The 13,460-nt window shown below is 40.7% G+C and overlaps 1 protein-coding gene across 11 annotated transcripts in view; it reads left to right on the top strand.

The window, feature by feature from the left end:
- Positions 1–1,484: 1,484 nt before the first annotated feature.
- Positions 1,485–13,460, top strand: part of LOC129747201 (afadin) — a 161,141-nt gene continuing 149,165 nt past the window's right edge. For 4 of the 11 annotated variants that reach the window (XM_055741312.1, XM_055741934.1, XM_055741546.1 and 1 more), the window contains exon 1: positions 1,586–1,726. The gene's annotated coding sequence lies outside the window, so the exon portion shown is untranslated. Of the gene's footprint in view, positions 1,727–9,480; positions 9,633–13,460 lie in introns of those variants that run through there. The other 7 variants (XM_055741783.1, XM_055741859.1, XR_008737565.1 and 4 more) reach the window with 5 other exon arrangements.

The following is a 13,460-nucleotide window of genomic DNA, read 5'->3' on the forward strand; positions in this document are numbered from 1 at the left end:
GTTTTCAGATTCAGATTTTAGATTCCGATTCCAGATTCAGATTCCAGATTCAGATATCAGATTCAGATTTCAGATTCAGATTTCAGATTCAGATTTCAGATTCAGATTTCAGATTCAGATTCCAGATCAGATTTCAGATTCAGATTTCAGATTCAGATTTCAGATTCAGATTTCAGATTCAGATTTCAGATTCAGATTTCAGATTCAGATTTCAGATTCAGATTTCAGATTCAGATTTCAGATTCAGATTTCAGATTCAGATTTCAGATTCAGATTTCAGATTCAGATTTCAGATTCAGATTTCAGATTCAGATTTCAGATTCAGATTTCAGATTCAGATTTCAGATTCAGATTTCAGATTCAGATTTCAGATTCAGATTTCAGATTCAGATTTCAGATTCAGATTTCAGATTCAGATTTCAGATTCAGATTTCAGATTCAGATTTCAGATTCAGATTTCAGATTCAGATTTCAGATTCAGATTTCAGATTCAGATTTCAGATTCAGATTTCAGATTCAGATTTCAGATTCAGATTTCAGATTCAGATTTCAGATTCAGATTTCAGATTCAGATTTCAGATTCAGATTTCAGATTCAGATTTCAGATTCAGATTTCAGATTCAGATTTCAGATTCAGATTTCAGATTCAGATTTCAGATTCAGATTTCAGATTCAGATTTCAGATTCAGATTTCAGATTCAGATTTCAGATTCAGATTTCAGATTCAGATTTCAGATTCAGATTTCATATTCAGATTTCAGATTCAGATTTCAGATTCAGATTTCAGATTCAGATTTCAGATTCAGATTTCAGATTCAGATTTCAGATTCAGATTTCAGATTCAGATTTCAGATTCAGATTTCAGATTCAGATTTCAGATTCAGATTTCAGATTCAGATTTCAGATTCAGATTTCAGATTCAGATTTCAGATTCAGATTTCAGGTTCAGATTTCAGATTCAGATTTCAGATTCAGATTTCAAATTTCAGATTCAGATTCAGATTTCAGATTCAGATTTCAGATTCAGATTTCAGATTCAGATTTCAGATTCAGATTTCAGATTCAGATTTCAGATTAAGATTTTAAATTTCAGGTGCAGAATTCAGATGCCGTTTTTAAATTTGAATTTTATTATTCAATTTGATTTATTATTCGATTTTTAGAAAGTTTGTTTATATTTTGTTTTGAATTTCTTCTCATTATCAATATTAAAAAAAATCAAAAATGACGGTCGCCATAGTTTTTATTTTTTTTCTTGTCGAATTATAATTGAATATGTTGACACTTTTTTAGTTATGATTTGAAAATAATGGTCACCCTAAGGAATGTATCCTCCCGTGGCGATGCTCAGTTCGAGCAGTTTTAAGTGGAAAATGAGAGCAGAGTTCCAGCCGAGAGCGAGTTGTTCTTTTAATGGATGGGACACTTGTAGGTGTTTCGCTCGAATTTTCCTCCAACAGAACCGTTCCGTTTTTCAACGCCGACGGACGGGACTAAGTTCGGATCTATTTTTTCGTTGCTTTCTGCCGGGGGGGAAATTCACATACTTGTCGCTTGTAGAGTGCTGTTTTGAATTGTTTTTTTTTTTTTCAACCTTCATTTTTTTTCTTCTGATTTTGGTGAGATTCTGTACTTTTCGTCAGAAACAGTCTGAATTGGGTGAATTTTCAAAGTCTGGAGTCAAAAGTGTGGTTTCGTGAAAAAGTGGTCAAAAGGGAATTGATTGGTAAATGAGCTTGGAAAATATCGGTCGCGGTAAAGCTTTTTTCGGTGAACTTCGATTTGTCAGGGAAAGTGTAGTTTCGATTGCGTGTGTTAAGTTCGAATTGGATTCTCATTGGCCCCGCTGTAACTCAAATCGAATGAATGCCTCGTTAATTGATAAGACAAGCAAATCGATAACAGTGTCGCGTGTCTATTTATTTGGAGAGTGACCTTTCTGCGATACACACTAATGGCTACTTGAAAGAAAAACTTATTACATTTAATTTCGACATTCGTCCAGGAAGTGGAAATTGGCAGGGAACGAAGAATCGGCGGAGAAGACACTCCTTCATCCATTACGATTCCTAATGCCTTCGAATCATAAGTGACCGAGTAAAAAAATGAGAAAAAAAATCATAGAAAAGACAAACTTCTCAAGTGGACTAACCAAGATTCGAGTGCATTTTTTTTTAAACCAACTCTCCATATCACTGGTAGAAGTCTTGTCGCTATTCGATAAAGGTCCACGAGAAAGTGAGCAGTTCTGATTGGATTGCAGTGATAATAGTGCATGAGTTGTTCTAGTGAAAGGACTGATGGTAAATCAGCCGTAAAATCTCGATTGGTCTTCAATGAGAGAGATAGAGAGAAAAAAAACTGAAAAAAGCTGGATCAAATCCGCCTTCTTCCCAACTACTCATGGGATACGCGAGAAACCTCAAGTGGAATGGGGGGATGATTTGTTGTGCCGTTCTAAGGGGAAAAAATAGAACGTGGAAAGTGATTCCAGATTCTACAAAAAGGGGGAGGATGACAGCCGTATCAAAATACTCTATCGTAGTTGCACATATACACCCGTAAATCGGTAGTTTCTTGTGAAGTTTTTCGTCTACGACCCGGTTACTAAATAGTTGCGATGATGTGCAGTTCAAAGGAATATTTGCTCGGGCAAATGAGAGAGGGTAGGAGAGAGAAGGCGAGAGTTTCAATTCGGATGCATTCGAGCAGCAGACAATTGCTCCCGCATTCCGATGATGTCGAATGGTTTATGCTTTTTTTATCGGCATTTTGATGGCATGCTACTAGGTCACTAGAAAATTCTGTTCGTTTTTAAGGTATATGACGGTCGCCATGCTATTGAATTGAACAGTTCCTTCACAGTAATTTTTCCTTGTTTTTAGGTATCTCACAGGTTGAAATTTAGATAAATCGCAAGATTAACCCTTTGATACATGATTATTTTGAAAAGGGTAGAGCAATTGCTGATGCATTTGCATTGTCTTCTTCTGATTTTCAGAAAACATCTGAACAGGGTTAAAGACGTTATTAACGATTTTTTTTAAATGGTTATTCATTTATTTAAGTTGAATAATTATTTTTTAAATTCTAACCTCTCAAATTTGTCAGACCCTAAAACAAAAACAGAAACAAAACACCATTGACCATTGTTTTTCAATCCCCAGCATAATTTTCGTGAATAATTATATAACTAGTTTCGTAATGCATTCCTATCCTAATCGAAATGTAGGATCCTTTTGAAAGTTTCAAATTGAAATTCAACAGGCAGTGTACCAACTTCTAAAATCGTATAATAAAGGTAATTGACAGGATTCGAACTTTAAATTTTGATCCTCGTGGACACTGTCAAGTACACCACTAAGTTGCTATCGGATTTTGTTTTTAAAAAGCTTCAAACAAGCTACTGAAGTTGTTACAATCAGGCTTGACAATGTCATAAGAATGTCAAATGATATTTAAACTCGTAACGGTCTTATGACATTGCCAATAGAATTTCCCAGAGACTTCAATAACATTGACGGTCTTCAAAAAAATGTTACGCTAATGAAAAAAAATGTCATTGAGTTTTGCAATGACATTTGCCAACCCAAATGTTACGGAACTTTTCTCCTCAATGACATTTCTGCCTGACGAATTTTATTGGTTCTGTTTGTTCTATGAAAGTCGCAATGAAATTCGTGGATTTAAGTAGGTGTGAATGTCATTAATAAAATGTCACAAATGTCCTTTTTTCGACTGCTATGAAGTTTATCGATCGGAAAAAATAAAATAAGATACCACAAGGCGTGTATTAATAAGTTGCCTAGATTTTGGGAAGATTAAACGCAAATTAAAACATCCAAGTAATGATTAACGGCAATAAAATTTCTACCCGTACTAACACTATTGACTTGTACTGGCAAACTCGCGACACTTATTTTCGTCATCTACACGTCAAACCTTTTCACTTGACCGGTTGCAAGTTGAAATCGGAGCTAAACTCATTTCTACCGGTACTAGCGAACTCACGATACAAGTTTTCATTACCTACAAGTTAATGTGTAGTTTACTAGTAGTTTATACTAGCAAACTCGCGACCCAAATTTTCGTTTTCTACAAGGTAAACACTTTCACTTCACTGGTTGAAAGTTGAAATCGGAGCTTATCTTATTCCTACTGGTACTCACACTAGTAGCTTGTACTAGCGAGCTCACGACACAAATTTTCATCACCTACAAGTCAAACCTTTCACTTGACTGTTCGCATATTGAAATCAGAGCTAAACTCATTTCTACCGGTACTATCACTAGTAGCTTGTACTAGCGAACTCGCCACAAAAATTTTCTTCATCTACGAGTAAAAGACTTTCACTTGACTGCTCGCAAGTTGAAATCGTAGCTTAACTCTAGTGGGCTTGTGATATAGCTCAGTTGGCAAGTCAGTTGCTTCCTGAGCCGATGTCCGTGAGTTCGAGCCCAAGAGTAAACATCGATCACAGTTGTACCGGACAAGTTTTTCAATGACTGTCCGCCAACTGCATCGTTGATATAAGTCGTGAATGACATAAAGATGTTAAAACGACTATAATCGAAACAAAAAAAAAAAAAAAGTAGCTTAACTCATTTCTACCGATTCTAACACTAGTAGCTTATACTAGTGAACTCTCCACACTAATTTTCTTCACCTACAAGCAAAACCCTTTCACTTGACTGATCGCAAGTTGAAATCGGAGCTAAACTTATTTCTACCGGTACTAGCGAACTCGCGACCCAAATTTTCGTCACTTACAAGTCAAACACTCTCACTTGACTGGTTGCAAGTTGAAATCAGAGCTAAACTCATTTCTACCGGTACTAACACTAGTAGCTTGTACTAGTGAGCTCGCCACACTAATTTTCATCACTTACCTTTCACTTGACTGGTCGGAAGTTGAAATCGAAGCCAAACTCATTTCTACCGATACTAACACTAGTAGTTTATACTAGTGAACTCTCCACCCTAATTTTCTTTACCTACTAGTAAAACCCTTTCACTTGACTGGTTGCAAGTTGAAATCAGAGCTAAAATCACTTCTACCGGTACTTACACTTCCAGCTTGTACTAGTGAACTCGTGACATCGTAATACACAAGTCAAACCCTTTCTTTAGAAGGGTTGCAAGTTGAAATTAGAGCTATAGAAAAATTCTCATAAGTTTCCAATAACAATACAACTAAATGCTTTGACATCAAGTGACATATGCACCCATAGTTCAGCCTTTACTCCAATCATGATACTTCGATATTTCAATGTAATTGGCAGTATGTAAGCGGAGTCAACACGGTGGGTTAAGGTATCAAAAATGAAGGCTTCCTGCAGTTCAATACGACGCTTTTCTAGTGTAGTTAGGCCTATCAGAGCACACCTTTGCTCATAAGGAGTCTTGCAGGAGGCTTGCAGGGTGAGACAGTAAGGAGTGCTGTGAATCTTTCTAAAAATCTGCAGATTTTCGGCATACAAAAGAGTGTCGGATTGAAGAGTTGCGCACAGGTCGTTTACAAAGATAATGAAAAGAAGCGGTCCAAGGTGACTCCCCTGAGGAACTCCAAATGGGATGGCAAACGTTTCCGAGCACGAGTTTTTAATTTTCGTGAAGACACGCCGGTCCGTGAGATATGACTCAATCCATTCAAGCGCCCATTCAGGAAAACCTAGCTGATCCAGCTTAGCTACAAGTATTTTGTGCGGGACACATTCAAACGCTTTTGCGAAATCTATATAAACAGAGCCCACTTGAAAACCTTTTTCCATGCTGTTACTTAATGAGCTTACATAGCACATCAGGTCACGATTGTTCTTCGCTTCATAAAACCATGTTGAGCCTCAGATATAAAAGGTTTTGCAGTGGCATATATTCGTTCATGCATTAGGATTTCAAAAATCTTAGATATTGAGTTCAAGATTGATATAGGTCGGTAATTATCTATGCAGTTAATATTTCCTGATTTGTGAATCGGTGTGATGGACGTAACTTTCCATGCCCTGGGAAACGATCTTTCCGATAGTGACCGATTTATTATACTACAAATTGGGGCTGGCTGAAGGTGTTGCGCAAAGTTTTAAAAAAGCTGTGGGTATGTGATCTGGACCAGAACCTTTAGTTGGGTCAAGCGAGGACAATTGTTCATAGATATCCTGCTCAGTGAAGCACGGTAAAGGCACCAAGATGAGTACGAATCATTTCCAAAACTCTATCATCATGGGATGGATTCCTGCCAGATAAATTGAAAACGTGGGTGCAGTGACCTCAGCACTCTGTGACGAGATGTATGCTCTGAGTTAGTACCTTGTGCGCAAATGCGAGGAGTGGAGGAACGAGGAGTTGAACTTCGATCATCATCAAATCGACGGCGATTGGTGCTATGCACAGGAACATTCAGTTGATGGGACTGAGGAGTAACTTTCGGTGTCGGGAAATTCTTCAAACCGGAACGAATTTTGCTACGGATCGCTTGAATAATACTGGCATGAATTTCCGTTTTCAATGATAATTTGAAAGAATCGATAAAATCGTCATTGACCGAAGATACAGATAACATGGCATTTCTGAAGCGTGCCTCCGAGAGCAATGCCTCCAATGCTGAGCAACAATTGTCGTTAGTGTTGATTGGGATATTGTTTACCTTTCGGCGACGCTAGAGCTGTAAACAATCAGGCGACGGCGACGCTATACTCACTGGGTACGAGAGCTTGATGGCTGCTGTTGTTTTGATCTGGGTTTTCGGACGGGAAATGATGAGACGGTGGCGATGATCGGCTATATTTTCAGGCTTTGCGAGGTACAGCGATAACAAGGGTAATGATATTGATTGAAGCACCCGTTACCTGGAAGGAACTGCGTCTGGTAGAAGTTGCCCTCTACATTTACTCAGTCTGGTATTAGCCTATGCGTTTATTGTGCTTTGATTGATGCGTTCCATTGCTCCTGCCACACGAGCATTGACGCCGCTCTTTGAGCTTGACGCACTTCTCTAACAGCTCCAGCTTCTCAACAATTCTTATCCTTCGCCAGAGTGATGTCGAGTGTGATCATGCCAGCGATGGCAAAAGCTGCCTATGCTGAAATGGTCCTGTATGCACAGGAAATTTGCATGGCTCTAAGCCGATGTGTGCTCCGTAATTTGGATCTGTTGACCTCTACCACTATGGCGAAGCTCCAGGCCGCTTCTCCGTATCGTAGTTTCGACAGTGCTACGCTCGCAGTGAGACGTCTCTTGCAGTTCGGCATAATCCTCGCCAATGAATCGATGACTTCCGATGCACTTTCACTACAGTATATGACAAGCGCACCAAATCTTAAGCGATTGTTGACCATTACTTCGACGTATTCCAGCTACTGTAGTAGTTAACAAGTGTCTTCTATCCACTTCCCAAAGTGCTGCATCCTCAAGGTTATGGGTCCAGCACGTCGGTCGACAAGCCAGGGACACTCTGAAGATCGTCGGGCAGGGTGCTAGTTGTGCCGAATCCATCGTGAGCGGACCGGAATTCGTTGAAAAATCGGCTAGCTGGGAGTCGTAGGAAGGTCATCATGCTGTTGGTGAGGCGTCGGGCCGAAAGAAAAGCGTCGAGCCTGAACCAAACAAGGTAGGCGGACTGGAGCCATGGATGGTCGTCAAGTCAGAAACCAGGTGGTGATCGTGGAACCAGGAGCCACTACGAAAGGTCGTCAAGTCGGTGCCATGGAAGGCCGTTCGACCGGAAACCCTAGTGGAGGCCGTCTGGCTCGAACGAATCACTGGAAGGTGTCAAGCCTTAGGGAAGGAGTCGAGGCGCAGCTTCAAGCCGCAAGAAGACCGTTGAGATTAGAGCCATGGAAGGTCGTCGGGTAGAGCCATTGTGAGGTTGTTGAACTGGTGCCGTGGAAGGTCGTGCTGAAAAAGGAGCGAAGATGGTCGTGCAAATGAATGCCATGATTGAGGTCCGGTGCAAGCGTTGAAGAGAAGCAGTCCCATCTTCAGAAGGAGCCGCCGGAGGCAGTTTGTTGTACGTGTGATGAGGTGAAGTGTTGAGATTTGTCTCATCGTAGCAATCGCATTTCTTTATTTACATAGTATTCCGTCTCACGACATAACTTTATAAACATAATTCCTCAAATTCACTCGATCCATGGCAACCGTTCTCCAATTCCTCGGACATTCACTGGGTCTAACCATCTCGCTCGTCGCGCCCCTGCTCGTCTCGTTCCTACCGGGTTCGTAGCCAGTCGTCCGGTATTCTCGCAACATGTCCTGCCCAGCATATCCGGCCAGCCTTCACCACCTTCTGAATACTGAGTTCGCCGTATAACGTGGTTCATCCTTCGCCTCCACACTCCGTTCTCCTACACGCCGCCAAAGATGGTTCTTAACACTCGTCGCTCGAATACTCCGAGTGTACGCCTATATCCGACTATATCAATATCGTCGGTAAAGCAGATAAGTTGACGGGATCTGTTGAAAATCGTGCTCACACTTCTAGCGCCATGTTGAACATCATGCAGGATAGACCATCGTCTTGTCGAAGCTGCCTGCAATCGATGCAATCGATGAGACGAATAACAACACACACAACTCAGAAGCAACCAATGAATTGTAGTGTAGAAAAGCAAATTAGGAAAGTAAAATAATGTTATTCCAAATCCTACCACCGTACAAGTTCTGCATCAAAAATTTTCAACAACAAAACAATAGCGTCAACTTCTTGCAATTCCAAAGGATGTCGATAACCAACCTCGAAATTCTCCAGTACAATCAGTTTTTTTACTGAATGTTGGAAACATCGAATCAAATTGACTTCAGAATACATTTCCCGAAAAAAAAACGCTAGAACACAATTTTCCTCTTGACATACATCGCTTACATATGTTTACGGTTAAAAAGCTACCGATTCAAGTTGCTGTCCACTCATCCGCTATCAGCTTCTGCTGATGGCGGTTCAGGAATGTGCCCATTACCTTATCTTAGATTGGTGAATTATTTATTTGTGTTAGCGGACACCAACAAAGTCCACGAAGTCGGATTCGAGCTCGAAACATTTCTCTCACACGCACACCCTCAAACACAGATGTGTGCGAGAAATGAGAAACAATTTCCAGCCGGAGAAGCTTCTTCCGGTCAGCTGAGCTGAGAGAGGGACTGAAGCCGATTCGAGCAGTTGAAAGTGTAACATTTGGAAAACATAAAGGAAGTGGGAAGTTCGGTGGTGGTGTTTGGGAAATTCGACTTGAGGCGCATTTCTTTGCTTGGCACCGACAGAACACTATTCAGTTGTGATTCATCCGCGTAGTAAACTGAACACATTTCCAAAGGGTGTCTCGGTGAAAAGGACGCATAAAGTTGGGAAGTGTTGATTACTTAAAAAAACAGTAGCTTAAAGGTCGCAACTTCCGCGGGACGATTTTTTTAGTCTCAATCAAGGGCAACGGTTCGTGGACCGTGTTTCTTACTAGTCGTATCATTCTAATGAAGTGATTTCGCTTTTTGTCCACCATACGAACCGCAAACCAAAAAAGGGCTACGGAACGGAAAAGTGTGTCCCGTTTCCTGGAATGTTGATGTTCGCTAATTCAGGAATCGGAATGTGGCGGCAGTAAGGAGCAAAGGTCCTTACCGGATGTTTTTCGCTCATCAGGTGAAAGAGGCGTGATTTATGTGGCGGCACGTTGTGAAAAGTACACACAGATTCCTGTTTCAGACAGACGCGACACGATTCGGAATCTTCAAGCGTTGTTGATGTTGTGTGTATGAGTGTGTATTTTTTCTCGTTTTTGGCTCGTTTGGCTCTGCGTCGCGAAGATTGTTCCGGAGGAAAAATAGATACAACGTGCGTTTTTAGCTGGATGGCCCGAAAAGTTGTGTTTACTCAAAGTTAAAGATGATTTAAATGGCATAATTAAATGCTGGAAAATTTTAAGAATCGGAGGTCGCAACTGTGTGAAAATAACGAATACTTTTTTGAGCTGCCTGTAGGGATGAGATTAAGAATACGCAAAAAATAAATAAAATAAAACAGAAGTTGGATTCGGCATCACTGAAGAAAAATAAAATAAAATTAATTTCTATGGCAATAAAACGCAAATCAAGGCAACACTAGACAAAACATACAAAACAAAGTCAGTCATTGATATATTCTTGTGAGCGGCAGCCGTGTCTGAGTGAATTTCTGAATTTATATTTTATAATCGTTAAATCATGACAATGGAGTGGTTGGAGATTTTCAAGTCTACTGTAATAATTGGTTGTTTATGATTTGACCACCGGTAAAAAGACGAATTGGCTTAAGGGGCGCAGATTTTTAAGGCTGCTGCTACGATTGTTTGCTTATGATTTGGCCACCGGTGAAAAAACCGGATTTGGTCAGGGAGCGCAGATTTTGAAGGCTGCTGCTACGAACAAATTGTTTCTGATCCGGCCACCTTTAAAAAGACGGATTGGCTCAAGGAGCGCAGATTTTTAAGGCTACTGCTACCATTTTTTTTGTTATGTCCTGGCTCGTTGTCCAAACATACGGGAGAATTGTGCTTATAGAAAAAGGCGGATTAGCTCAGGGGGCGCAGATTTGTGAGGCTGCTGCTACGGTTGTTTGTTTATGATTTGGCCACTGATGAAAAGACGGATTGGCTAAGAGAGCGCAGATTTTTAAGGCTGCAGTTACGAAAAAAATGTTTCTGATTCGGCAACCGGTGAAAAGACGGATTGGCTCAGGGAGCGCAGATATTTAAGGCTTCTGCTACCATTTTTTTTTGTTATGTTCTGGCTCGTTGTTCAAACATACGTGAAAATTGAGCTAATAGAAAAAGACGGATTGGCAGAGGAAGCGCAGATTTTTGAGGCTGCTGCTAAGAAAGAATTGTTTCTGATCCGGCCTCCTTGAAAAAGACGGGTTGGCTTATGGAGCGCTGATTTTTAAAGGTTCTTCTACCATTTTTTTTTTTTTTTGTTATTTCGTTGTACAAACATACGGGAAAATTGTGCTAATAAAAAAAGACGGATTAGCTCAGGAAGTGCAGATTTGTATGGCTGATACGATTGTTTGTTTATGATTTGACCACCGGTGAAAAGACGAATTGGCTGAGAGAACGCAGATTTCTAGGACTGATGCTACGATAAAAATGGTTTCTGATTCGGCCAACGGTAAAAAGACGGATTTGCTTAAGGAGCGCAGATTTTTAAGGCTGCTGCTACGATGGTTTGCTTATGATTTGGTCACCGGTGAAATTACCGGATTGGCTGAGGGAGCGCAGATTTTCAAGGCTGCTGCTACGAACAAATTGTTTCTGATCAGGTAACCTTTAAAAAGACGAGTTGGCTAAGGGAGCGCAGATTTTTAAGACTTCCGCTATCTTTTTTTTTTGTTATGTTCTGGCTCGTTGTCCAAACCTACGGGAAAATTGTGCTAATAGAAAAAGATGGTTGGTTCAGGGAGCAGAGATTTGTGAGGCTGCTGCTACGGTTGTTTGTTTATAATTTGGCCACCGGTGAAAAGACGGATTGGCTCAGGGTGCGCAGATTTTTAAGGCTACTGCTACGAAAAAAATGTTTCTGATTCGGCAACCGGTGAAAACACGGATTGGCTTAGGGAGCGCAGATATTTAAGGCTTCTGCTACCATTTTTTTTTTTGTTATGTTCTGGCTCGTTGTTCAAACATACGTGAAAATTGTGCTAATAGAAAAAGACGGATTGGCTGAGGAAGCGCTGATATTTGAGGCTGCTGCTACGATTGTTTGTTGATGATTTGGCAACGGGTAAAAAGACGGATTGGCAGAGGAAGCGCAGATTTTTGAGGCTGCTGCTACGAAACCATTGTTTCTGATTCGACCACCGGTAAAAAGACGGAATGGCTCAGGGAGCGCAGATTTTTGAGGCTGCCTGCTACGACTGTTTGTTTACGATTCGGCCACCGGTGAAAAGATGGATTGGCTGAGGGAGCGCAGATTTTTGAGGCTGCTGCTAAGAAAGAATTGTTTCTGATCCGGCCACCTTGAAAAAGACGGATTGGCTTATGGAGCGTTGATTTTTAAAGCTTCTGCTACCATTTTTTTTGTTATTTCGTTGTACAAACATGCGGGAAGATTGTGCTGATAAAAAAAGACGGATTGGCTCAGGGAGTGCAGATTTGTACAGCTGCTACGATTGTTTGTTCATGATTTGACCAACGGTGAAAAGCCGAATTGGCTGAGGGAACCCAGATTTCTAGGACTGGAGCTACGATAAAAATTGTTTCTGATTCGGCTCCCGTTCAAAAGACGGATTTGCTTAAGGAGCGCAGATTTTTAAGGCTGCTGCTACGATTGTTTGCTTATGATTTGGTCACCGGTGAAAATACCGGATTGGCTGAGGGAGCGCAGATTTTCAAGGCTGCTGCTACGAAAAAAATGTTTCTGATTCGGCAACCGGTGAAAAGACGAAGTGGCTCAAGGAGCGCAGATTATTAAGGCTTCTGCAATCATTTTTTTTTTTTGTAATGTTCTGGCTCGTAGTCCAAACATACGGAAAAATTGTCCTAATAGAAAAAGACGGATTGGCTCAGGGAGCGCAGGTTTTTTAGGCTGCCTGCTACAATTGTTTGTTTATGATTTGGCTACCGGTGAAAAGACGGATTGGCTCAGGGAGCGCAGAATTTTGAGGCTGCTGCTACGATTGCAGGAAGTCACAGCTATGATGAAGTGCCCATGCACGATTTGCTTTAATTACGCAATCATTCTTTCGAAAAGACAACTAGTGAGCCAACGAATATTCTACGGATTTTCTCGTGAATTTACGGATTTTTAATTATTTTAACGAATCTACGGATGGATGCCCGAAATCTACGAATGCGCGGCAGTTTTCTAAGGAATTCTACGGGTCATCGAAAATTATTAGGGAATTCTACGGATAAACAAAAATTCTACCTGACGACCCAAATAAAAAGGTCGTCAAGTTTCATTTCGCCAAAATCGGTACATTTTCATTTTGCGTCGAATCCTTGGATTTGAGCGGTTTGCTTTCGCTTATTTCGATTCAAATTTATTGAATCTTATGATGTTAAGGATAATTTTTTGCTCACGCAAAAGGGATAATTTTTCACTATTTTGCATGAAGCAAACGAAGCAAAAGGCACAAAAATCGGGGCAGCGTTGCAAGATTGCAAACCGCTCAAATCCTTAGATTTGATGAAAAACGAAACACGTACTGATTTTGACAAAATGAAACTTGATGACTTTTTTTTTTGTCGTCAGGTAGAATTTTTGTGTATCCGCAGAATCCCTGTATTTTTTTTGGATAATCCGTAGAAAATGCTGATGTCCCGTAGATTGCGAGTTTCGATCCGTAGATCCGTAGATCCGTAGAAGTGCTGAAAATCCGTGGATCTACGGAACAATCTGTAGATCTGGCAACGCTGCAGTGGGGTCAGAGTGCCGGCAGAGTTGCCCACTTTTTCTCTAAAAAAGTCTGGAAGATTTTGAAAAAAATCTAGAA

The sequence above is a fragment of the Uranotaenia lowii genome, chromosome 1 (genome assembly GCF_029784155.1).
Source record: "Uranotaenia lowii strain MFRU-FL chromosome 1, ASM2978415v1, whole genome shotgun sequence".
In the NCBI taxonomy this organism is placed as follows: Eukaryota; Metazoa; Arthropoda; class Insecta; order Diptera; family Culicidae; genus Uranotaenia; species Uranotaenia lowii.